The following is a 24,362-nucleotide window of genomic DNA, read 5'->3' on the forward strand; positions in this document are numbered from 1 at the left end:
AACTCATTCCCCATGTCAGAGATTGTGTATGATCAGTCTGGCTTTCACAGATGGCCACATATTTTTAATCATATAATTGACTGGAAGCCGTAAAGAACACAAAATGCCAGTGTGATGACTACTTTTTGACTATTAAACAACAACAAAACAAAACAAAACAAAATAAAAGCATCTGTTTTGGTAGGACATTCCGTTTCTTAAAATCTGAGTCTAGCATTTGCATATTGCCCATACCCTAGACAAGTCACTTTCTGGTCCTCAGGTTTGCTTTGCCTTGCTTTTCATTTCTAAAATTAGGAGTTTGGATCAGATGACTTCTAAAAATAACCTCCATCTCAGGTAGTCTATGATTCTATGACTTTATAAGATGATAATGCAATAAATGTAATAGTAGGAAGAAAACTAGATTTAGTTGGAGGACATGGGTTAGAATCCTACCTCTGATAATCCCATTTTTTAAGACAGCTACAAAGAAGGTACTTAATTGTTTATTGACTGGAACTGACTACCTATGTGACTAGTCAACTACCTTAATCTCTCTGGGCCTTAGTTTATTCATCCAGACCACTAGAGGGTAGGATGGGATTATTTAGCATTCCACCACCTGTCACTGTACCTTTGCATGAGCTGTCTCCTGTTACCTAAAATGATACTTCCTCCTCATCTCCACCTCTCACAATCACTCGCCATCAAGCTACAGGTCCAGTGCCGCCTCCTACGGGAAGTTTTTCATGATCTATGACTTGTTAGTATTCTCTCCTTCCTCACATTATCTTCTATTTATTTATGATGTATTTTATTTATTTACAATTTATTTCTCTTTTCACAGTTGAAAATAGGCTATTGAAAGGCAGGGACTGTTTAATTTTGTTTTTTTCTTGTAGACTTAGCAAAGTGCCCGATACATAGTAGTAGGCACTTACTACTAATTATTAAATGAATAACACCAAATTAAATAATTACTAACATTCATTCCAACATAAGATACTATAAGACAAGGAAATGTGATCTACACTATTGCTGCAGCCATGACAATTAGATCAGGGTCAATGCCTCTAAATGGGAAATGATTTGTTGCATTTTGAACTGGGGCTATAAAATTAGAACTCGTTGGTTATTTGGAAATACAATATTAACAGAGGTGTCTTAACACCCTATACCATATATATATACCACAGATAGGCAAATATCATAGGCCTTATATGCCAGCACACACTGGGGCAGCACTCCCACTGGCCCTTCCCTGGGGTTGTGCTGTCATTCATTGCTTTCTCTGTCCCTCCACGAGGTACATCTAAACCACACTCCATATGGCTGGGGAAGTGAGATCACTAAAGCACAGATCTGACAATGTCACTCTCCTGCTCAATAAACTCCAATAAATCCCTATCACCTCTAGGATCAAATCCAAACTCCTGTAATTGGCATTTTCAAATCTTTCAGAATCTGGCTCCAATGAACCTTTTGCAGGCTTTTTATAGATTATACCCCTTCTACTCTGCAATCCTTCCAAAGTGGCCTTCTTGTCATTCTTCACACATTATATTCCATCTGTGACTTTTCAAAGACTGCCCTCAGGCTTGTTTCATTTTTTCCTCATCTCTGACCCTCAGAATAGATAATTTCCTTCAAAGCTCGACTGAAACACCACCTCCTACATGGAGCTTTTACAGATTTCCCTCGTCTTCTTCCATGCACTGGTGCATCCTCCCCCAGATACCTTATACTTCATTTATTTTGTCTATATTTCTATGGACTTTGTTTCGTTATTGTCATCGTATCCCCAGGTAAATGCTTTTTGATTGATTCCAAAAACCAGAACAACTGTTTTTGTTTTGTCTGCTCCTACATTGAACATGTAAACAAAGACTGGGTCCTAGCCATTTATCAGTGAGAAACATTTAACCAAGGAAGCCAAGTTTGTTTTCTTTTTTCTTTCTTTCTCTTCTTCATTATGAGTCATACGGAAAATCAAAAAGGAATGAAGGAAAAGATTTTATGGCAAAAGAATAATAATAATACAACCTCCTTAGATTCTTTTTCCTCACACTTTATTTATGAAAATTAAAGATCTACATAAATGTACAGGGAATAGGGACCTCTAGCAAAAGAGTTAATCAAAAATAAATATTAATTCTGAAATGTTAATTATCATTACAACATTCATTGTGATATCTATAATTTGAACTGAAAATATATTCTTATAAAATCTAAATTTAATAAAAGAATTTTTAAAACACAGATTTTACTTTAAAAATTCTACCTATCTAACTATTTATGTAAGAAGGGTGTTCTATAACCTCTACCTCAATAATCAGAGAAGGCCAAGACTTCTTCAATAAATTAATTCATCAGAGGTAGGAATAGGTGTGAATAAGGTCAAGACTTGCTACTGAACCAATCAGTTAAAAGCACTAAGAACAAAAACAAAGCAAAACAAAAAAAAATTAACAGATGAAAAACTAGTTAATGAGTGAGGTCACAGCAAATGGATAAAGTAGAAAGACACTGCAAAGGAGTTACATTGGTATTGCCTGAAAGGATTCATCCAGTCCTGACCAGTGGGTCAAGCTAGATGGGAATGAGGTTTTTCGTATTTTGTCAGACAAAAGTAGAGAACAGTTCCATCAAGCCCCTGAAGGAATCTCATCACCAGGAAACTGGTCATCTCAGAGATTTTTTTTTTGCCAATTTTTCTCACAGCCCATCAGTATCCTCAGTAGCCTCTACCCCTATGTGGAAGGCTGGAGAGCAGAACAAAAAACTCATTCCAAAGCCTCCATTTATAAAAGGGCTCAAAGCCCAATCTCATCCCACTGGCTGCAATCACTGAAATCAACTCCACTATCATCATATCCACTCAGTATAAAGATTCCCTCTAGCAATGTCAATCACAACTAGTCTATAACTTAGGATCTAAGCATTATTGACCCAATGCTAGAAGGAACTCTGAAAGTCATTTAGTCCAACCTCTTTCTTTTACAAATGAGGAAACTGAGGCCCTAGGTTCAAGCCCATGACCTCCTACTCTAAAACCAGTGACTACAAAGTCACAATACATTTGTCTCACACTTAAATCCATTAAGTGACTTCACCCTTTACACACAGGGAGTATCAGTGGTGGGACTGGAAACCAGGTCTTCCTGTTGGAAAGTCCCCCACACTCTACCTACTCACTATATTGAATAAGATACAGAGAGATAGCTGGAGAGACAGATACATACATATATATATATGTATATATATATATGTAAAACACATAATATACAACATATAAATGACATAAAGTCTACGATATATACTATATTTACTAAGATTATCATGTATTATATTTATATTAGTCATATTTATAATATATTAGTCAATACTGCACATTTACACATATCCATATGTACATCATATATGTTTATAAACAGACATTGTGTGTATATAAATATACATATATGTATATTATCTAAAAGTATAGCCTATTAATGGGAAAGATTTCATGCTTAAAGTAAAATATTTGATAATTCTCATGACTGTCAGGACATAGCAACCATTTATCCCAAAACCCACCTGGAATGAACTGCAATAGCATCTTTCTTGCTTGAGGGTCCCAATTAGAGTGTATTGGAAAGCAAAGCTTCAGGGAAGTTTTCTACTATTGTTTCAGTGGCTAGAACTTTGATAACTCTGGTGATGTCCTTTTAAAAATGGACTAAGACAGTAAAGAGTAAGTCAATTCTTTGCCCCTGGCTAAGACACTGGGTCATTATTTTAAGTTGAATTGACTAGCTTAACACTCTTTGACTGACATGACATTCAATTATTCTCCCTTCATTTTTCGAATATATATGTGATTTGTTGCCCTACAGTTGTTTAAGAACTTCAAGGGGTTTTTAGCACTTAATCCTTTTTGCCTACATTTCTTTTCCTTTGAGACAGACTTGTATTTTGATAATTCTATACTCCTTTGAGATTTTGGATTTGACTTTTGCACGGAATTCTTTTTTCTTATGTAAAGAGTCTAGTCAACTGGTGATAAGTTGGATATGTTTTTGACCTCATAATTTTCAAGAAATTCACAGAGTACTATTTCTAATGTATGCTGCTTGAGGGGAGGGGCTGTGTTTAGTTTTATCTTTATACCCTTAGAGGCTAGCACAGTGTTTGGCACATTCCAGGTACATAATATAGTCTTGTTGAATTGAAGTGAACTGGAATGAATACTTAAGCACCACATGTTCCGTTTAATAACCTTTAATATTGAATTTTCTCTATTTTGTTATTCTGCCTGCTTTCACTTGCAGCAACATTTTATAATGATTAATATCTTTGCATTAAAAATAACCATTGATTTTCATATTACAGCTTAATAATGACAATTTGGCTAATTCCTTATGTAATGTACTGGATAAACTCGTTCTTTTTATGACTTAGAATTATTAATTCTCTAGCCTGGATTTGCTACAACCTTTATTTCACCTTCTTGGTTTTCCTACTTTATTTGATTTATCCTCTATCACTTTATTTTTTCAAAATATTTATATTAATATGGTGCTTTGGCTTTATGAAACAATTTATCAACATTAACTTGAGTTTTATCCTCAAAACAATCTCCTAACTTTAAAGTAGGAAGTAAAAGAATTATTCCCATTTTACAGACAAAGGAACCAAGCATGAACTGTGTAAGTACTGAAGGTGGAAACACTGGGATATCTGTAACATTCAATAATTTTAAAAGTTCAACTTCTGAATAGGCTTTTTCACTGTTTAAAAAAAATCTAGATTATTAATTGGGTATCCTGCTGCCAAATAAGGGTGGTAGTTCATTCACAGGTATTAAACGGTAAATTTCATGTTTTGCCAGGGATTCCATTAGGTTTCTCTCTTCAACTCTCACTTCTCTAAATCATTTTGAATGCTGGAGATACAAATTCCTGAAAAGTTTATCAACTACTAGTAGTATTTATTCTTAAAATTATTTTTTCTTAAAAAAATTACTCTTAAAATTTGATAGAATTTGTGAATTCATCTTTTCCTGGTTATCCTTATATGATTTTTCTTCACTAGCTTGTATACACACACACACACACACACAAGCCACTATGTGTATATAATATACAAGCCAATGTATCTATATTTATGTGTACATATTCACACACACATATTAGTTTATTTGGATTTTTTATTCTTTTGTGTAACAGCTATTTAATATGTTGTAGGTATCTTATATACTCTATTATTTTCATGTAACTGTATAAATTCTCTACTGATTTTATTTCTTCATTATTTGCAGCAATTCCCTCCATTTTTTTTTTTAATGTGGGTAATCTGGCTTTCCATTAATCTTGATAGAGATGGTATAGATATTTCCTTTTAATGGTTTCTAATTAGAAATGAACTCATGATTGCAAATGCTGATTTTCTGGAGTCAGCATAGTAATTTTTTTTCTCCTTCAATTACGCTTTTAGGATAGGGGGAGTAAAAGCAAGAGCAAGAACAAAAGACAGACTGATAGGGAGTAGAGCAAAAAGTTGATTATTTACTTTTATCGAGTCTATAAACTGCTTTTCTCTATTTAGGTGAATGAAAAGCATTAATAGTTTTGGTTTGGTTTGGTTTTATAAATATTATATACCTTTTGCTCAGTCATATTTTTTCTCTTTTTAAAATATACAATTTATCTATATAACCTTTAACTAGTCTGATTTTAATTATTCTAATGCTCACCCATATTCTCAGTCAATTAGAAACTTCATCTTCATAAACGAAGACATTCACCTGTCATACCTAGAGCATGTTTTGAAATTACTTCAGTAGTCAGTATAATTTTTTAATACCTCTTTTTTACAGATACTATCACTCACACAATACTTCTACAACACAAGCTTCAGTTGTTAATTTACTCTACAGAACATAAACTTTCAGTTTACCTTTAAAAGTGTTTAACCCTTACTATTTGTTGACTTCTCCTGAATAGCTCTGTTGGAATTTAAAATTACTCATTCTTCCTTTTCTTCCATGGCTATCTTCTTTATTCAAATATTTAAATCAAAATATTTAAATCAAATATATTTTTCTTGCCCTAGCTTCCTTTTGGATCTTTGCAATATTTTTATAGAAGAATAAATTTAAAGCATTTTAATAAAATTCTTATTCATCTACCCAATTTATTCCACACTCATTTTTGTTATTCAGTCATGTCTGATTCTTCTTAATCCCGTGGACCATAGCACAACTAGTCCTTTTATAATCTACTATCTCTCACAGTCCATCCAAGTTAATGTTCATTGTTTCCATGATACTATCCATCAATCTCATAATCTGCCATTCCTTTTTCCTTCTGTCTTCAATCTTTCCAAATATCAAGGTCTTTTCTAATGAGTTCCATCTTCTCATTACGTGGCTAAAGTATTTAAATTTCATCTTCAGTATTTGATCTCCCTGGTAACAGCTAAAATTAATTTCTTTAAGCATTGACTAACTTGACCTCCTTCCTGTCCAATGGATTCTCAAAAATGAGAGTACTTGATTGAGAGCATTTTCAGAGTCCGTTGAAAGAACCCTTTCTACTCTCACCAATTGTGCACAAATGCCATTTTTTTCATAGGATCTTGACGAAGGATATTAAAAAGTCATTATACTGTAAATATAGAAAACTAGAATAATTATTCATAAAAAATTACTCCTATTTGAAACTTCTTCACATCATAGCAATCCTAACAGACTATCCTTTTACTTTTGATAATTTCCAATTGTTATTCTCTCCCTGTCCTTGAGATAATTTCAGTTTATATCACTCCCATTGTTGTTTTCTTGACTCTGGATCACATTCAATTCTCTAGTATACGTTAGTGATTTGAATTTTACCTAATATTAATAACATTCATGACAAAATTCCCCAACTGCATAGTCTCTCCAGGAAATATCTTGCAATTTACTCTCTGGCTTATTAGTATATTAAAAAAAAACAACAACTCCATTTTCTTGGCAAAACTTTTAGGAATGTTGTGGTAAATCAAAAATATATTTTAAGATTAAACAAAAAATCCTAGCTTATCTGAGTATGATACAAAGTGAAATCTTCCCATTCTTTCTGGAATCAAAATCCATCTTTTTCCATTTTTAAATGATTTGTCAATATTCCTATTTAGTTCAAATAAGGCATACCTTGATGAATATAAAAACCAAACAGATTTACTCTTAGCATTTTTAGGACTCTATCTTGATGAAGTTCTGAAGTTTAAGGTGAATTTTGCCTTTGAGGTTATCAAGTGAATTATGTAAACCTGTGGCTGTCTGTTGATCTTACTAGCTTCAGGAAATTCACTTGACCAATTCCTGAAAATTATGATTTGAATTCTGATGATTTTTTTTAGATTATCTCTTATAGCTTTACTTTCCAGTTCTGTCATCTTTCCTTGGAAAGTTCCAAAACCTCTTCCCAATTAAAATGTTCTTTGATTTTGTTTTGCTATATTTTCTGTTGCTTCTGTAGGTTAGCTTTATTTCCATTGATTTCACGATTTTCTTCAAATTTCCTAAAACTTTTTTTTATTTTATTGCCTTTTTCTATTTATTTCATTTTTAGTTGTGCTAGATCTCTAATTCCAAATGCCAGATATTTTTTCCATCAATACAAGATATTTTACTGACACCAGATTTCTTTCATTTGATATGTATGAAACAGATACAAACATATGCATATACATAAACACACACATAGTGATTTCAGTACTGAATCTGATGTGGCTTTCTAGGCTATAACTGAAGTTTATTTTGTTGTTGGGAAGGGGAGAAGTTTGGGGACCTGAGCTCTTCTCAACCTGTTCCAATACTATCTTGCCTAAACTAACCAGACTACACATTTAAATAACCTAAACCTGAGGTAAAACCTGGTATCTTTCTCTATTCTCACTGATTTTCTTATGAAATCATCTTGAAATGATTTCTTCACTATAGTTCATCCAAAAGTGCCCTTAGGTAACTAATCTCTGGGCAGTTCTTTCTGTTTAGCACCAGAACTCTGCCTCTGTTCTCACTCCCTCTTTCTCTCTCCCTTTTCCTCAGTCTCTTTCCCTCCTGCCCTAACCCCCCTGTTTCTTTCACTCTCAACTTTCCTTCTCTCCCTCTACCTGTCCTCTCTCCCTCCCCTCCTCTCTCCCACCCTTTCTTTCCCTTCTCTTTCTCTCCCCCTCTGCCTCTCCTCTCTCCCACCCTCTTTCTTCCCCTTTTCTCTCTCCTCTCTCTGTCTCTCTGTCTGTCTCTCTGTCTGTCTCTCTCCCTCTGTCTGTCTCTCTGTCTCTTTGTCTCTCTCTCTCTGTCTCTGTCTGTCTCTCTGTCTCTGTCTCTGTCTCTCTCTCTCTCTGTCTCTCTCTCTCTGTCTCTGTCTCTGTCTCTCTCTGTCTCTCTCTCTCTCTCTCTGTCTCTGTCTCTCTCTCTCTGTCTCTCTCTCTCTCTCTCTCTCTCTCTCTGTGTCCCACTCTCCCCACCCCCAGTCCAATTTTTACTTAATAGCATGGAGAGCCCTAGTTTCTTCTACCTCAGGCTCTCTCAATAGAAGTGTTTCTCATCAAGGTACTGCAACTGCATAAGAATACATCCATTCTTCATGAGAAAGGGGAGAATGTAATTTACATTAGGGCTAAAGACTGGACCTTTGATTCCATTTGTATATGTAATTTCCTAGAGGAAACTCAAATCAGTCACTTTGTCAGACTGCCCCAATTTACAGTGAAACACACAAAATCAGGTTTTACTCTCAGAAATCTTTAACCCAGGAAAAACTGTATTAAAACTTTGAGTTCCAGGTCGAGGTTGGGCTAAACTGAACTCTTAAGTTCCTTCCAACCTCACTCACAATGGAAGACTTCCTTCACTCCAGATTAATGGGTATATATTCTCCTATACATACTTTCTTTGATTTCTGTTTTGCTATTGATTTGGATTGGAGAAAGAAATGGCAAACCACTCCATTATCTTTGCCCAGAAAACCCCAAATGAAGTCATGAAGAATTGTATGCGACTGAAAGGACCGAACATTATCAATGACTTAGATAAATGGAATTCTTTACCATCCCCCATATGTGTGTGTGTTTGTGTGCACACACAAATATTATGTGTGTATATATATTTGTATAAATGTACATACACAGAGATATCAGTATTTAAATCGATTTAATTAATTATAATTGTAATTAATCACTACTTAATCAAGGGGTGGTAAGTAATTGGTGGGGATGATTTTATTAAAGAACAAGGCTCATTTCAACAGGACTTCTCGCTGCAGCATTCCACTTCCAGTGACTTTCTTTAGCACCTCAATGAGAGGGCAACAGTTTCTGGCGTTATTTTTTAGTTCTCTTCCACTCTCCCAGTCAACCCCTTTAAATACCTGTCTTCAAATGCAACTAGGTTTAGGGGTAGCTAGGGGACACAGTGAATAGAGCACCGCCTCCGTGTGACCTCGGGCAAGTCACTTAACCTCAATTGCACTGCCTTCTCCCTTCCAAAAGGCAAAACAACAACAAAATGCTAGGTTTAATCACATGCCAGTACAATTTTTGTTTACTTAACTAACATGCTCACAAATATCCTTTCCTATTGAAGGCAATCAGTACTTAAAAAAAAAAAAATACTTTACTCTTTGGGTCTCAGTTTCCTGATCTGCAAAAAGGGGGGTTTGGGCTGGATGGTGTCCAAGGCTCAGTGAGCCACTTCTTCTAAAGTTGCGGATGGAGAGAACAGAAATCCAAGCAGCCACAGTAACACATCCCTCCCAGGGCCCGGCAGAGGGTCTGCGCTGGGGGTGGGTGGGGGCGGGGAGGTCGTGTTCTTAGAAATGGATCTAAATCAGCCCGAGGAACAAGATGGCTGCTGTGGCAGGGTGAGCTTGGAGCTAGCAGTAGTGAGGCGGTAGTGAGCTGCTCCCCGGCCTCCTTCAGCCCCAGGACATCTCCTTGAAGCATTCCGGCTGAGACTAGTGACCCTGGGGCTGGCAGTCGGCCCCAAGGGGGCCTGCACACGCTGCCGCTGCCTCCTCCTCCACGCAGCCCTCAGCCTTTGGGACGAGCATCCTGGTCCCCCCCCCGATCCATTCCCCACCACCCACCCCTCCCAGGGCCCCCCCCCCCCCCCCCCCCCCCCCCCCGCCCTCTCCTCCTTCCATGCCCGCACCATGGCTATGGCCAGCAAGAAAACCTCCAAGAGCACCGAATTAGTCTTCGGAGGGAAATACAAGCTGCTGAAGAAGATCGGGGCTGGCTCCTTCGGGAAGATCTACCTGGCAGTCAACGTCTCCAACGGCGAGGAGGTGGCGGTGAAGCTGGAGTCGCAGAAGGCCCGCTCGCCCCGGCTGCTGCACGAGAGCAAGCTCTACAAGGCCCTTCAGGGTGGGGTGGGCATCCCCCACATCCGCTGGTATGGCCGGGATAAAGGCTACAACGTGCTGGTCATGGACCTCCTGGGCCCCAGCCTCGAAGACCTCTTCAATTTCTGCTCCCGCAAGTTCACGATGAAAACCGTGCTCATGTTGGCCGACCAGATGATCAGTAGAGTGGAATATGTGCACGCAAAGAGCTTCATACACAGAGACATCAAGCCAGACAACTTCCTCATGGGCACTGGCCGACATGCCAATAAGTTATTCCTTATTGACTTCGGTTTGGCCAAAAAGTACCGAGACACCAAAACCAAGCAACATATCCCTTACAGAGAAGATAAAAATCTCACTGGCACTGCCAGGTATGCCAGCATCAATGCACACCTTGGCATTGAGCAGAGCCGTGGGGATGACATGGAGTCCCTAGGGTACGTGCTCATGTATTTTAATAGAACCAGCCTACCCTGGCAAGGACTCAATGCTGCAACAAAGAAACAAAAGTATGAAAAGATAAGCGAGAAAAAGTTGTCCACTTCTGTTGAGAGTTTGTGTAGGGGGTTCCCTGCAGAATTTGCCATCTATCTTAACTATTGCAGGAGCCTACGATTTGAAGAAGCACCAGATTATGTGTACCTGAAGCAACTATTTCGTGCACTTTTCAAGACTCTGAACCACCAATACGACTATACATTTGACTGGACAGCAATAAAACAGAATGTGGCCCAACCAGTAGCCACTTCCAGTGCACAGGGTCAGTAGGTCTAAACCCAAAAGGATTTCTAAGCATGAAGAGAACAGATGAAATATAACCCCTGATTGGAGCATTTATTGCTCCCCAAACGAAGTTTTAGTTCATATGTGCACTTGACAGGGGTTGTGGCTAACCATTTACTTGATGTAAAGAATTTAATTTCAGTATAAACTGGCTTTGGGCAGTTGTAGCCACCATAATTGTGAATATTAACTGATAGAATGAAACATGGTGTCCAGTTTTTGGTTTGTTTTGGGTTTTTTTTTTTTGTTTGTTTCATTTTTTAAGTAAAAAAATTAAATGGTTGACACAAGTGTTGGAGAAATTGTGAACATGCTTTTTGTGTTGTTACCTTTTCGTTTTGAAAACGTACTGCTTTGAGATCTCATTTTTGATGATTTCATGAGGAGGTTTTGACATTTTGATAATTGTAAATACTCACAATTGTGCATTTTTAGGGTTTTTCCCTCCCTGGGGTTTGAAAGATGTTAATTTAAATGTTTTTTAATGATTTCTTTGTGTATACAAATTGACTTGGTAGCAACTGAAGATTCCAGTTTTTAAGCATATGAAAGATTGCTTACTGTGCTAGAAACAACAGCATATAAAGTGAATATTAAAAACTTTGTGTACTAGATTATCTTTAGGACTCTGCATTAATTCTATGATGTTCTTGGTTTAAGAAAAAAAACAGCATATTTGTTACAGAAATTTGGTTAAAGCCTTACAACTAAGACTGTATGCAATTTGCTTAGATAAATGTAATCAATGTAAATATTAAAAACCATGAATGTCAGTTCTTGCTGAGGTCATATAGGGGTGAGCTATGTTTTGGAAGCATAATCAGTACCTCTATACAGTCCCATCTTTTGCTTGGTCAGTTTCCCATGCTTTTCACTACACAGTACCAAGGGCCCTCTCACATATCTACCTCTTTTCCACTGGCATAATTCAGGCTCCTATGTCCTCTCTTATGTGTATAGCTTTTTAAGTAATTTCACTGACCCTTGTTTCTCCTCCTTGCAATCTGCCTTTCACACAGCTACGTTAATAATAATGATATAGATCATAATACTCTTCCTAAAGCACAGTCCTGACCATATCAGTCTCCCGCTCAAAACATTTGAAAGGACTCTCATTGCCTTCAGAATAAAATACAGTCCTTAACCTGGCATTTAAGGTCTTATACAACCTGGCTCTAACCAGTTTTCCAGCTTTACAATTCACTTTACTGTCTCATCACATATTCTGTTTCAACCACTAGACTATAAATTGTTCACCAAATGTATCTGCTTCTCCTAGCATTCTACATTTTCTAATACTTCAAATGCCCTCTCTCCATATTGCCATGAAAAAGCAGTATCTTTATTGGTAGCAATGGAGTAATTTCGAGATACTATTTTTCACCAAGTTTATCTGGGTCTATCCCTCAGGAATGACAGAGAGGTGTACTAGTTGAAGATTCCTTTATGCTGCATGATGACAAAATTGTGTCTTTTATGTCATTAAATAATGATATTCCTGTCATGGTATTAATGCCATATCATCATTATGGACTATTGGGATACACATTTAAATTGTTTTTCTTATATATGATAATTCTTTTCATATAATAGGGATATACATCCTTTAATTCTCATTTTACAATTTTTATCCTGTGGCATTGTCCTGATTCCTTTGACTCCATTTAGTAACTTCTGCCGCTCTTATCTGCCAGTCAATCTTTTTCTTCTCTATTTACAGTGAATAAAGGAGCTATATCGATGTGTATGGTGTCTGTTTGATCTCTTGGCTCAGCTGATTACAGGTTGATTGCTAAGGACTGGATGGGAACAGCAAATGACCAATTTGTTCATCAAGAGAACTTAAATAACCGATAGCAAGATGTCAGTCCAATATCTTCCAGTCATCTGAAGAGCCAGATCTGAATGACTATTCAGTACTCTGATCCTTTGTCCCAGTTGGATTCTGAAGATGGCTGAGGACCACAGATGAGGTAGATGCAATACAATTAGTTCTTTTTTGTTGTTGTTATATAAGCCCATTATAAGTCAATCATTAGTGATGTTTAATGGGATTTTAAAGAAAACATTCCCATTACTTATGAAAGCCCAAGACATGCTATATTTTAGTTACTAATGTTGGGGGGGGGGGAATCTAGCCAATAAAATTTAGGAAATAATATAAATTAAGAGAAACCAGACTCAGAAACACTATTTGTGTTCATCCTACATTTTACATTCCAGGATTTAGAAGAATGTTGTCTGTGGGATATCTTTCATATTCCTATATAGTAAGTCCAAATCCCTGAATGTTGATGTTCTATTCAGAGGTAGATGACATGAGATCAATGATTTTAAAAATGTTTTGATAGCTATATTTCATATAATTTATTTTCTTTGTAGTCCCATGAATTTCATTTTATGCATTTGAAATCATTATTCTGAGAAAGAGCCCATAAGCATCATTAGACTACCAAAGGGGTCCAATTACACACAAAAAAAGTTAGGAACACCTGTCCTAGAGTGATCTCATGAGAAGTCAGCCATATGGTTGATTATTTAGGTGGAAAGGAAACAATATAAAGACCCTGAAATATACAAAAGAGCCAATATCATTGCAACAGTTATGAATAAGATGCCATCAAATAGAAAGAGGATGTTTATAAGACTAGGGAATGGATAGGGACAGAAAAAAATGTGAAGAAATAATGAACGTTTGACAGATACAGATGTTCATTTTCGCTATGTACTATAGTAGTTTACAAAACCATATGAGCTTTTAGACCTTGAAACCTTTTTTACTTAGGTGTGCACATACATAAGAGGAGAATGAAAATAACCATTTAGTGAAATATGTTGTTAGTTGCAACTACTTCCCACTTCCAAAATGAAGATATCTTGTGATATTCGAGTGAGAGACCATAGCAATATGTATGTAATGAGTTTTGCGAAGTATGTTAGGACTACATCCAGGGAAGAATTATTATTATTATATTATTATATATGGTCAATATTGCTGGAACATCTTTGCCCTTGGGAATCAGTTGTGTTAGAATCAGGATAAAAACTAGTTAGCTTGGGTTTATAATCACTAATGTTAAAGTAGTACTTAGTGGTGATAATCTGCTTGACCCCAATTCCCAGATTTCTTAGGGAAGTTATTGCAGTGCAGGAACTGTTTATAGAGTCGTGACACTCATTTTTGTTTTAAAAAAATGTTTATTGATAGATATTTTTGACAGAACAGAAACTTCACAACTCATATCAAATAAACTTCCTTATACATTTCCCAAAAATGGTCAAAAAAAATCTGATAGTATAGTTGTCTATTGTTTATAGTACATGTCACTTTCCATTTTTATAGTTTACTAATTGCTATTAGAAAGTTTGTGTAAGGGGCAGCCACGTAGCACAGTGAGTAAGAGCACCGGCCCCAGAGTCAGGATGACCTAGGATCGATCCTGGCCTCAGACACTTAGCACCCACCCAAAAAGACCTGGCCATGTAACCTTCAGCAAGTTACTTAACCCCAATTGCTTTAAAAAAAAAAAGTATGTGGGGGCGGCCAGGTAGCACAGCGAGTAAGAGCACCTGCTCCAGTGTTGGGACGACCTGGAGATCGAATCCCGGGCTCAGACACTCAGCACCACACCCAGAAATAACTGGCCGTGTAACCTTGAGCAAGTTACTTAACCCTGATTGCTAAAAAAAAAAAAAAAGTATGTGTACTTTACTTTTTTTATAATTTAGTACTGTCATTATGCATACTTGACTGAGCATCATTGCCTCTTAGCATTAGCTTTATTTGCATTGTTGTGATCACTGCATACATACATATATACATACATATATTATTTTGCCTTTGAGTTCTTCACTCTGTATCACTTCATGTGAATCTTTTATTTATTTAAGACATCTTATTTTCATTTCTTACAGTGCAATAATATTCTTCATATTTTTTCAGCCATTGCTTGATCATTGGGCTTATTTGGTTTCCAGCTTTTTATTATCATAATTAATACTATTCTGAATAATTTTTTGTTCTCTGGGTCAAAAAAGGTAAAATAATTTGCTATCATCTTCTCTGGTATAATTCTAAACTCTTTTCAAGGAAGAGTCAAACCAACTCACACGTCAGCCAGCAATGAATTAGTAGGAATCTAGGAGAGTCTTGTATGATCTCCTAGCCAAAAGAGTTACACTTGAAAAAGCTGTTGGGAATTTTTTCTTCACTAGCTTCTCTGGTGAGTTTATGTTCTTAATCTCTAAATCAGATCCTTAGATAACCTCAGTAGGAGGTAACCTTATTACTCAGGTGAAAGGGGATCACCAAATGGCTCTAGTCAAGGAATATTATGTCCTTGTCTATTATGTCTCTGAAACTCCTTTTGTCCCTACTATCAGGGAACTTCCAGAAGAAAAGAGTAATCGTCCAATGGCTGCTTGTCACTGTGTTTCACTATCCAAAATTATGCTGTCATGTCACAGGCAAAAGAGATATCATATATATGGTGGTAGAGATGGCTGTAGGTCTTTGTTGCAGGCTGACAAATTTATAATCTTTATTCATGTCTCACATTTGCTTAAAGTCAATGTGAATGAGTCTGCATTACATATGAAATCTGCTACTAGAGTGATTACCTTTGTTACAAATACTAGGATTTAACCAAAGGCTAGGAATTCTCTGATCTAAGGGAAATCAAATTTTATTTCAATGGGCATCCTCCTTTGTTATTATTCCTAAAGGAGGGTAAATTGCTAATATATGGGTTCTAATTTACCTGAAAGAAAAGACAGAGTTACCTGTAGTGCCAATGCAATATTTACAGCACCCATGATCACGATAAAGATCGTGACTATAAGAATCACATGACGTTTCATTGAAAAATATACCAGAATCTCTAGGTAGAGGGTAGAACTTAAGCATTTATTTAGATACCAGAAAACCAGATCCCCAAACCAGTAATCTGATTCCATAATAGTACCAAAGATATTCAGAAGCCATAATAACGCTGACAGCCACAGTGCTCTTCAGCCTTCCCACAGACCAATACAAGATCAATATTTACTCACAAACCTCTTTATCTCCTCAAATGAGCATCCTCTCTATCCCATCATCTGGCTACCTCTGACCAGCTACCTGTGGCCTCTGCTCCACTCTTGAGCAAATTCCCTCCATCACAGGCTCCATGTGATTACATTCAGCATATTAGGGGGCAGAGTTTACTTTCAAAGCAGGGGAGGTCTTCAAGTCCCCCCAGGTCTATTAAGGAACAGGGAAGATCTTTAAATTCCCATTCTCATTACACTTCATTATATCATTTCCTTTACCCATACACTTATGCAAAGCAAGATAGCTGGGGTCTTAGGCCCCCACATACCCTTAATGTCCTAACGTACAGGAAACAAAGGACCTTACATTTAATCCAAGCCCCCATGATTCATCCCAATATTTATATATTAGTTATATTTTAGTTTATGATCCCATATTTGACATTTTATTTATTTATTTAAATAGTGTATATATATATATATATATTTTTTTAAACATTTGATTTTAAAACTTTGAATTCCAGATTCATTCCCTTCCTCCCTTGTAACCTACCCTTACTGGGAAGATAAGCAGTTCAGTAAAGGTTGTACATGTGTAGCTAATGCAAAACATTAGCATAGTAGATATATTGTAAAAGACTGATTATATTTCCTTCCCTTCCATCTCACCTCCCACTTCTATTCTCAACTTTGATCCCATCCCTTTTCTTTTCTTTTTTTTTAAACAATTGGGTTAAGTAACTTGCTCTAGGCTACACAGCCAGTTGTTTCTGGGTGTGGTGCTAAGTATCTGAGCTCAGATTTGATCCCCAAGTCATCCTGACACTGGAGCCGGTGCTCTTACTTGCTGAGCCACCTGGCCGCCCCCATCCTGTCCATTTTCAAAAGTGGGTGCTTCCATCTTCCCTCCCCCCCAGCCTGCCCTCCCTTCCATCATCTCCCCTCTTATCCCCTTCCCTCCTACACTCCTGTAGGGGGAGATACCATATTTAGTGTGTATTTCATTCCTTCCCCAAGCCAAATTGAATGGGAATAAGGTTGACCCATTCCCTTTTGCCTTCCTATTCTTCCCCTCCATTGCAAACATTTTCCCTTGCATCTTCTATATGAGGTAGTTTACCCCATTATTTCTCTCCTCATCTCCTCTCATATTCCTCTATCACCTCTTAATTTCACCTTTAAGTATCACCCCTTCCTATTAAATTGGTCCTGTGCCCTCTATCTATGTATATCTGTAAACATATATACACATTCACATATGTATTCATATGCCCATATACCCATATATATTTCTATTCCCTTCAACTTTTTTCATTCTGAGAAAAGTTTCATCAGTTAAAATTATTGTTTTTCCATGTAGGAATGTTAATAGTTCAACTTTGATAAGTTCCTTATGATTTTTCCCCCTGTTTACCTTCTCATACTTCTCTTGCTTCTTGTATCTGAATGTCAAATTTTCTATTCAACTGATTTTTTCATCAAGAATGCTTGAAAGTCCTTTATTCCACTGAATGACCATGTTTTCCCCTGAAACATCATACTCAGTTTTGCTGGGTAGGTGATTCTTGTTTTTAATCCCAACTCTTTCGACCTCCGGAATATCACATTCCAAGCCCTTTGATCCCTCAGTATAGAAGCTGCCAGATCCTGGGTTATCCTGATTGTTTTTCCACAATATTCAAATTGTTTCTTCCTGGCTTCTTGTAATATTCTCTCCTTAATCTGGGAATTCTGGAACCTGGCTATAATATTCCTAGGAGTTTTCTTTTGGGGATCTTTTGCAGGAGGTGATCTGTGGATTCTTTCAACCTCCATTTTGCCGGATGGTTCTAAAACATCGGAGAAGTTTTCCTTGAGGATTTCTTGGAGAATGTTTTCTAGGTTCTTTCTTTGATCATGGCTTTCAGATAGTCTAATAATTTTTAAATTCTCTCTCCTGGATCTATTTTCCAGGTCAGTGTTTTTCCAATGAGATATTTCACATTGCCTTCTATTCTTTCATTTGTTTGGATCTGTTTAACAGCATCTTGATTTCTCATGAAGTCATTTGCTTCCATTTTCTCTAATCTAATTCTGAAGGAATGATTCTCCTCAGTGGGCTTTTGAGATTCTTTTTCCATTTGGCAAATTCGGATTTTTAAGGCATTCTTCTCCTCATTGCCTTTTTGAGCCTCTTTTGCCATTTGAGTTAATCTGTTTTATAAGGTATGATTTTCCTCATTCAGGCTGTTGACTCTCATTTCACAATTTTCTTGCATCATCCTCATTTCTCTTCCAATTTTTCCTCCACTTCTCTTATCTGCTTCTTAAGGTCCTCTATGGCCTGTAACCAGCTTGTATTTTCCTTTGAAGCTTTTGGTGCAGGAGTTCTGACTTCATGTCTTCCTTCTGTTCCATGCTTTGCTCCTTTTTATCCCCAAAATAGGAGTTAATATTAGCTTCTTCTGTTTGCTTTGTTTCCTTTGTCTGGTCATGTTGCCACTCGATTATTTGAATTTTGGGCTTTTTGCCACAGTAGGACTCTGTTACCAGACAGGGGAGCTTCGTGCCAAAGGCTGGGGTTTTCTCAGCTTCTGTAGGTTTTAGTGGGGTGCCCTTGCTGAAGCCTCCACACGCTCTGGCAAGCTGGTCACGCACCCTAGGACCTCCACCCTAGACTGCAATCCACATCCAAGCAGATTAAAGCAAGAGAGATTACCCCTCAGACTGGTCACTTGCTCCCCCTAAACTCTGCAGGACAGGAGCTGAAGCTACCACGTCAGGGAGGCTGCACAGCCATTGCTCCTCAGCGGCTACTAAGCCCAGGAGCAAAAGCCAATACACTCCCAACTACTGGGTCCCAAAATTCACAGTGCACTTATGTCTCACTTTGTCCACATCTATATGTTGAAAATTCTGGAACCGGCCACAGCTGCTTGTGGTCTGGAGTCCCTTCAGCCTGCAGCTGGTCAAGCCCACCATGGGGCTAAAACTTCTGACTCATACGAGCCTGGGCTCGGCTCCCAAAGTGCAGTGTTGGCTGCTTCCTGCCAGCCTGCCGTGCTGTCCTGATTGGGAGTTTAGCTTCTCTGTGTCATTTTGTGGGTTCTGTAGCTCCAATGTTTCTTCAGAGTCCCATTTTACATGAATTGGGGAAGGTGGAAGGTGGAAGCTGGAGCCATGCGGAGGACCTGCTTCTACTCCACCATCTTCCCATGCTTGATAGTTTAAAGTTGATTTTCCTATTTGAATACTCAGTTTTTTTTTAACTTCTGATTTATAGTTTGTGATGTAAACTTCTCTGGAACATAATTTCTCATTCATTTTTGCTACTTCTTAATTGGGTTTAATAGAATAATGATTTTAATTATCTCTTACATTGGTGTTCTGTGAGTCAACTCAAAGTTTTAGGACAAATTTCACTTTTACCTGTGAGCTTTGCACAGTTTATATGATACTTTCAATTAAAAGTTCTTAATTTTTACTCAAGGATTAATAGGATATCAACATAAATTTAATTTAGATTTTATTAATTTTTTTCCTCCCATCTTCATGTGATATAATCATGACATATCATTCCATTAAGTAAAGAATATCAAATTGAGGATTTTTTTTCTGAATTTAGACTTCTTCCCATGTAACAAAACAGTGGCTCTGGTCCTTTCCCTTATTTAAAAGAAGTCAATTCATATCTCTTCCTCGTTCCCCCTATCCCTACCCCTCGTAACAGATATTTTCTCATTTCTACAAATACTAACTCCATCTTTGGAGGAGTCACAGAACAAAGGGTAAACATGAGTGAACCAACCATAATATACACATCAATTAATAAAAACATATTGACCACTTCCTTTCACAAATTCCATGTCCAGTGATACAATGGTGTCCTTGCCAATCAAGCAAGAAAAGTGTTGTTTTTTTTTCCCTTAATAGTGATAGTTTGTTCTTACTTTAATTTGCTGAAATACCACTGACATCATTAATGAAAACACAATTTTGTAACTGACATAATTGAAGTGTGGGTGCATGCTCTAAATCTTCCTAGATCAAACCAGTCAATTTAGTCTGTCTCTAAGCTGAAATCTCTATGAAGGCTAACAGCCTTATATCTCCATTGTTAGACATGTTCCCTACATATAATTGGGTCATTTGTGTACTGTGTTGATTGCCTATTCAGTCTCTACCTTCCCATCCCTTTTTCATAACATCACATTTTACGTGTTTGACTTACCTATGTGCTATTCAAACTTGACTTGTATTCAATGTCTAAATTGTTCTTAATGCATTTATTTCTAGTGTATAATTAAGTGGGAGAATAGGCTGTGATAAACTTACAAAAAGCTACTCTCTGAGATTCTGTAAAAATCACATAATCTTAAAGTTGGAAGGAATTTCAGAGGTCACCTAGCCCAACCCCCTGATGTGGATTTCTTTAATAGCATTTTGACAAGTGGTCTGAATCTCTAAATACCACCATTAATGGGAAATTAGCTCATGATGCAACCCAGTCCCTCTTAATAAAGTTCTAATTAGCAGGATGTTCTTTCTTACATTTTTTTATATCTCTTTTTTTTTTCCAGTCTATTCCCTCCCCCAATAAATTATATCTCCTCAACACACACACACACACACACACACACACACACACACACACCCATAAGCACTTTAATCTGCCTCCTACTTATTCTTTTTTGAAACTTGACAAATATGTCTTATGTCTTTCTATACAACAACCTTTCAAATTTTGGAAGATAGCTATCTGTCCTCATCTTCTCTTCTCCAGGCTAACCATTCTTGGTTCCATAAAATGATTGTTATGACATGGTTTCAAGCCTGCTTCCTGCTAAGTCTATCCTCCTGACATATTCTAGAACATAAATATATCTTTTAAAATGTGCCATTCAAAAATGAACATCTCTATAGATGTGGGATTCTGACTGATACAGATTTCGGTAGTGTTAATTTATTTCCAGAGGGCACCTTACCAGTTTCATGTTAAATGTTCTAAGACCAATCAGATAAGTATAATTCATTTTATTAAGTGCAGAAGTTGGGTTATAAGAGAAAGCTACATTTTTCTTGGCAGGGGAACTGTAGTTGTCCTAACATTCTGTTGTGAAACTAATTTTTAAAATTCTTACATCTTAACGGTAGTAATATATTTTTTAAGCCTATTCTTATTTGCTTCCAATAAATTACATACACACACACAAACACACGTACATGCTTTGAACCTTTAAATGCAAATGCATCTAACACAGAGAAATAAAACTACTTTGGGCACCTTAAAAATCAGTGCATGGAATCAACTCTATTATAGTAAGACTCAAAATCTGTTCATACATCAATCATACATACTGAATAAGAATCTCTGAGACATGTGGCTACAGTGTTTTGGTAAGTCCTTTATCATCCTAGCCATCGTGTGACGTTCATACGCAGTAGGAGGGAATATAGATGATTGCATCCTGGACGTTACCATCAATTAAAGAAGTAAGTGTCTTTTTGACTAAGTCCAAGATCACCTATATGACTTTCTCAAGAGTTACTCTTCACCCTCAAGTAGAAGAGTTAAACAAAATTAATTGGTACATTGGCTGTCTTACAATTTATTACCTAGTCTACACTTTCACAGAGAGAAGGGAAGGCCCAAATCATCATTGGTTGATATGTTAATCAGAGTTCTGATGTCTTTCTCTGGTATTTTACTTTTCAGTTATTATGGTCTTGTGTAAATAGTTCTTGCTTCATCCTGAATGGGTTCACATAATTCTTTCCAAATTACCTAAATGGTTCATATGTATCATTGCTTTGGCACAAAAATCCAAACAGATTTTGTTCAGAAAAACCTCAACTATGAGACTCATTTTAAGTTCTTTGCTACCACTAAAGTACTGAAATAAATGTCTGTATACATATAAATTGTATATTAATATATTATGTTTCTATAGGTACTTATATACATATATATTTATGCATGCATATGTATTGTGTATATATTTATGTTATATGTATATGTGCATGTATATATTGGTATGTGCATTAGGCATATGTATATGCCTAACTTCAGATTTTACAGATGAAACTCTTCTTTCAGATTCAATCATACTAACTGATGATCCTCATATCCTGTACACTTTTACCTATAGACTTTCTGCCCCTTAAGGATAAACCCCTTGAGTCAACTAGTGAAAATAAGGGTCAAATTGTGAAATTTTGGGCATTTTAAAAAGGAAGCTGATATCAAAAGGTAGAATGAAATTTTTCTCACTTCCAATAATATTATGGTAATGGGGGGAGGGTGTGGAGGTGGAGCCGAGATAGTGGAGTACAAACAATACTTCCGCGTGGCTCCGGCTTCCACCTTCTCCAATATATGTAAAGAATGACTCTAAACAAACTTTAGAGATACAGAACCCACAAAGTGACAGAGATAAACAAAACTCCCACTGAAGTAAGCCTGGCAGGTTGGCAGGAAGGGTTCATTGCAGCATTCTGGGAGCCAAGCCCTGTCCTGAAGGAGGTGAGGTTTTAGCCTGAGGGTGCCCCGATCAGCAGCCCAGACTGGCTGGAGCAGACTTCAGGAGAGTGGATCACCAGCAGCTGTCACTATTTCCAGACTTCTCAATCCACAAATGCCAAAGACAAAGTAAAAGGTCAGTGTGGAACTTTGTTCAAACAGGGTAGCATGGTCTGGCTGCTACCCCGGAGTGAGAAGCAGAGGACGTGCAGTGGCTGCAGATGCTGCATCATGACTCCTTCTGAAGCTCCTGACCTGCAGATTGTAGGGGGACCAACTGACCATTCAAAGGGTAGTCTTGCTTTGACCTTCTTGGATCATGATCATGGTCTTGGGTGGTGGTCAAGCTAGAGATTGTGGGGGCTGTAGAGAGGGCACCCATTTCATAGGTCCAGCAGCTGCAAAACCCCAGTGGTTTGCATTTTGGAACCAGAGTTCTACCCTAGCAAAGAGCTTAAAAGTCAAGTGATTAGTTGCCAATATGAGCAAGCAACAGAAGCACAAACAGACGATAGAATCCTTTTTGGGGGACAAAAGGATAAAGGGATAGATTTGAAGGAAGACATGAAAGTCAGAACTTGTGCATCAAAGCCTCCAAGAAAAATATAAACTGGTTATTGGCCATGGAGGAGCTCAAGAAGGATTTTGAAAATCAAGTAAGAGAAGTGGAGGGAAAATTGGAAAGAGGAATGAGAATGATGCAAGAAAATCATGAAAAGTGAGTCAGCAGCCTGCTAAAGAAGAACCCCAAAAATACTGAAGAAAATAACACCTTAAAAAATAGACTAACTCAAATGGCAAAAGAGGCCCAAAAAGCCAATGAGGAGAAGAATGCTTTAAAAAACTGAATTTGCCAAATGGAAAAGAAATTTCAAAAACTCACTGAACAGAATAACTCCTTTGAAATTAGGTTGGAGCAACTGGAAGCTCATTACTTTATAAGAAATCAAGATACTATAAAACAGATTCAAACAAATGAAAAAATAGAAGGCGATGTGAAATATCTCATTGGAAAAAACACTGACCTAGAAAATACATCCAGGAGAGATGATTTTAAAATTATTTGTCTACCTGAAAGCCATGATCAAAAAGAGAACCTAGACACTATCTTTCAAGAAATTATCTAGCAAAATTGCCCTGATATTCTAGAACCAGAGGGCAAAATAGAAATGGAAACAATTCACCAATAACCTTTTGAAAAAGATCCCCAAAAGAAAACTCCTAGGAATGTTATAGCCAAATTGCGTAGTTCCCAGGTCAAGGAGAAAATACTGCAAGCAGTCAGGAAGAAAAAATTTGAGTGTTGTGGAAACACAATTAGGATAACATAAGACTTAGAATCTTCTACATTAAGGGACTGAAGGGCTTGGAATATGATATTCTGGAGGTCAAAGGAGCTAGGACTAAAACCAAGAATCACCTACCCAGGAAAACTAAGTATAATGCTACAGGGAAAAATATGGTAATTTAATGAAATAGAGGATTTTCAAGTGTTCTTGATGAAAAAAAACAGAGCTGAACAGAAAAGTTGACTTTCAAATACAAGAAGCAAGAGAAGCATGAGAAGGTAAAAAGGAACAAGAAATCATAAGGAGCTTATTAAAGTTGAGCTATTTACATTCCTAGAAGGAAAAACAATATTTTTAACTCATAAGATTTTTCTCAGTATGAAGATAGCTGAAGGGAATATA

General features: G+C 37.0%; 1 pseudogene; it reads left to right on the forward strand.

The window, feature by feature from the left end:
- Positions 1-10,163: 10,163 nt before the first annotated feature.
- Positions 10,164-11,126, forward strand: LOC138146733 (casein kinase I pseudogene; annotated as a pseudogene).
- The last annotated feature ends 13,236 nt before the right edge of the window (positions 11,127-24,362 follow it).

This window comes from Petaurus breviceps, unplaced genomic scaffold (assembly GCF_028583685.1).
Source record: "Petaurus breviceps papuanus isolate PSGF00001 unplaced genomic scaffold, PetGlider_PUasm1.0 90769, whole genome shotgun sequence".
Taxonomy (NCBI): Eukaryota; Metazoa; Chordata; class Mammalia; order Diprotodontia; family Petauridae; genus Petaurus; species Petaurus breviceps.